At 50.5% G+C, this 3,301-nt stretch overlaps 2 pseudogenes; both read left to right on the plus strand.

The window, feature by feature from the left end:
- Positions 1-1,221: 1,221 nt before the first annotated feature.
- On the plus strand, positions 1,222-2,119 carry LOC147994637 (18S ribosomal RNA; annotated as a pseudogene; the record flags this gene model as incomplete).
- A 535-nt stretch (positions 2,120-2,654) lies between these two features.
- LOC134486904 (5.8S ribosomal RNA) lies at positions 2,655-2,807 on the plus strand (annotated as a pseudogene).
- Positions 2,808-3,301: the final 494 nt, after the last annotated feature.

Below are 3,301 nucleotides of genomic sequence, written 5' to 3' on the forward strand. Positions count from 1 at the left end.
ACACAGGACATCATATATGAAAGGTCAGAAAGATTCTGCCATAAATATAGGCATCCTGAAAGGTTAATTCTTTACAACCAATAGGTCCAGGTAAGAACTAGGTAGATAAATATAGGCAAAATGATTGTGCATTGTAAGGTTAGTTTATATAAGGAAGTAGTCATGTTTGAAAGTGTCATATAATTGAGGGCCAGATAAAGTAGTAATTCAAAGAAAAAAGTGACAGAATGTATCACAGATAAAATATGCCCAATTCACATAAGAACAGCTTAGGAATAAGAGAATGCACAAGAGTAGAGAAAGAGAGACAAAAATAGACAAAAGAAAGACAGAGAGAAGTAGAGCAAGAAAGAGAAGTTGTGGTGTGTGGCATGTGTTTACGGAAGTTTTCTGGACATGTTTTTACAGATTCGGGTTCTAAGAGAACAAACTATTCACTGGGGAAAACAGAAAAAGCTGGAGAATTAGAAGGATCCAGAAGATTGTAACACATTGTCCAAGTTAATGTGAGTCCAAGCAGAACAACTCATGAATATGCCAAGAGAAACCATATTGAATCAGTCAGCTTTGAAGGATGGATTACATGGAGGCTAGAGGCTCCTAGTATTAGGTCTATAAATAGTAGAACAGAGGGAAAAAATACTCTGGCCTCAGCCTAAAGGACTTATTTGCATAGCTTGGGTAAGACTCTTATCTCATCACTTTATCTAAGAAAAGAAAAGAAAAGTGACATTCACTAAGAAAGACATACAGACAGACAGACAGACACACACATATAAAGAGACACACAAACACACAAACATACAAACATAGAGTGGTGTGAGGAGGGAGGGAAGAAGAGAGGGAGGGAAGAAGGGAGAGAGAATGCTTGCAGTCAAGCATTGAACTGCGAACAAGGTTCCAAAAAGAGAAGTTACAGAAAGAACTGAAGTAGTTGAAGGGGTTTGCCACCCCATAAGAAGAACAATATCAACCAACCAAACCCCTGCCCTCGATCTTCCATGGACTAAACAACCATCCCAAGAATACACAAGGATGAGTCTATGGCTCCATCTGCATATGAAGCAGAGGATATCTTTTTCAGGCACCAATGGGAGCAAATGCCCTTGGTCCTGTCAAGGCTTGATGCCCCAGTGTAGGGAACTGTCAGAATGGGCAGGTTGGAAGGAGTGAGTGGGTGAGTGAGGAACTGACCTCAGAACAGGAGGCATGAGGGGAAATAATAGCCGGTTTCTAGAGGGCAAATCAGGAAAATCATATTTAAAAAGTGAATTAAAAAAAATCCCCTCCCCCAGTGAAAGAAAAAGAAAGAGAAATGGAGAAAGCAAAAGAAAAACAAATGGGGGTACATAACTAAACAAATGGCAACTGGTGATGCAGCAGCGTTATTCCCATGATAGTCAAGCATCTTCTGGGAAACCAAAGTCTTTGGGTTCCGGGGGAGTATGGTTGCAAAGCTGAAACTCAAGGGAATTGACAGAAAGGCACCACCAGGAGTGGAGCCTGCAGCTTAATTTGACTCAACACAGGAATCCTCACCCAGACCGGACACAGACAGGATTGACAGATTGATAGCTCTTTCTTGAGTCCGTGGGTGGTGGTTCATGGCTGTTCTTAGTTGGTGGAGCGATATGTCTGGTTAATTCTGATAAGGAAGAAGACTCTGGCATGCTAACTAGTTATGCGACGCCCGAGAGGTCGGCCTCCCCCAACTTCTTAGTTGTACAAGTGGCGTTCAGCCTCCTGAGATTGAGCAATAACAGGTCTGTGATGCCCTTAGATGTCCTGGGCTGCATGCAGGCCACACTGACTGGCTCAGCATGTGCCTACCCTACACCTGCAGGCGTGGGTAACCCATTGAACCGCATTCATGATGGAGATTGGGATTACAATTATTCCCCATGAAAGAGGAATTCCCAGTGTGTGTCATAAGCTTGCGTTGATTAAGTCCCTGCCCCTTGTACAAACCGTCCTTCCCTACTACTGATTGGATAGTTTAGTGAGGCCTGATCAGCCCATGGCCCTGTTGGAGGGCTGAGAAGATGGTCGAACTTGATTATCTAGAGGAAGTAAAAGATGTAACAAGGTTTCTGTAGGTGAACCGGTGGAAGGATCATTAATGTAGAAGGCCGAGGGGGTGTCTGGTCCTTTCTTGGGCCTGTGTGAGTCACTCCCTCTCACCAGGAGGCGCATCTCCGGGTCCTGGTCACCATTGTGGCCTGTGCCACAGCCAGCTGGCCAAGTGAGCTTTTCGGGAAAAGCGGGGATTGTTACTGAGCGGTGCGGGGAGGGTGTTGGGTCTGGTCCATCAAGGGACCTCCTCCGTTCTCTCTCCCTCCCTCCCTCCTCTGCCTCCATCCACACCTCCTTGTGCCCGTGTGCCCGCCTCCGCCTCCACTGCCACCAACCTCGCCTCCCTTGCCCGACGCCGCCGGGTGCTGGGTTCGCAGCGTCCCAAGTCCTGTGTGTCCCGCCTTTCCGTTCCCGACCCTGTCTTTTTTTTCTTTTCACATGTATCCTTTAGTTTCCCACTGGCTGGCCTGAGGTGGAACCGCCTCGCCATTGGCCCCTCTCTTCCGGGGCAGGGGCGGGCGGGGGAGCTTGTGCCCTTGTTAGCACCCATAGGAGTCTGCTCACACCCCAGATCCCGATACAACTCTTAGCGGTGGATCACTTGGCTTGTGCGTCGATGAAGAACGCAGCTAGCTGCAAGAATTAATGGGAATTGCAGGACACATTGATAATGGACACTATGAACACACTCGAGGCCCCGGGTTCCTCCCTGGACTACACCTGTCTGAGAGTCACTTGAGGATCAATTGCCGACCCCCTGCAGTTTCGCTGCCGCTGCGAGGGTGGGGGGGGGGTGGGCGCGTCGCGCGGCTAGGACTCTGCTCGCAGGGCCTCTCCCCTAGGTCCTCTGTCTCCCGAAGTACAGACGTGGGGGTGTCCGGCGGTCGTCCTCGCCCGGTGGTTCTGGGCGGGCCTCATCCTCCCCATCCACTGGCGCCGCGCGCCGGCCACCCTCCTCATGGCTCCTTCCTGCTCACTCTGCTGCTCCCGCTCCTGTCCTTGCCCGCTCTCCTCACCATGTGGACGCGTCGGTGTGGGCTGGTCGGGTGCCTGGGCGCGAGAGGGGCCATGTCCCCGGGGTCGGTCATCGTGCCTCCGGTCTGGTGGGAGGCAGGCCCTTCCCACTGGGTCGGTGCGTCCACCGCCACCGTGCACCCGCCAGTGCACGTAGAGAGAGCGACCTGCAAGTGTCAGCCGGGTGGGGACCATACTGCACCCACAGGGCCTG

This window comes from Rattus norvegicus, chromosome 4, assembly GCF_021556685.1.
Source record: "Rattus norvegicus strain SHRSP/BbbUtx chromosome 4, alternate assembly SHRSP_T2T, whole genome shotgun sequence".
Lineage (NCBI taxonomy): Eukaryota > Metazoa > Chordata > Mammalia > Rodentia > Muridae > Rattus > Rattus norvegicus.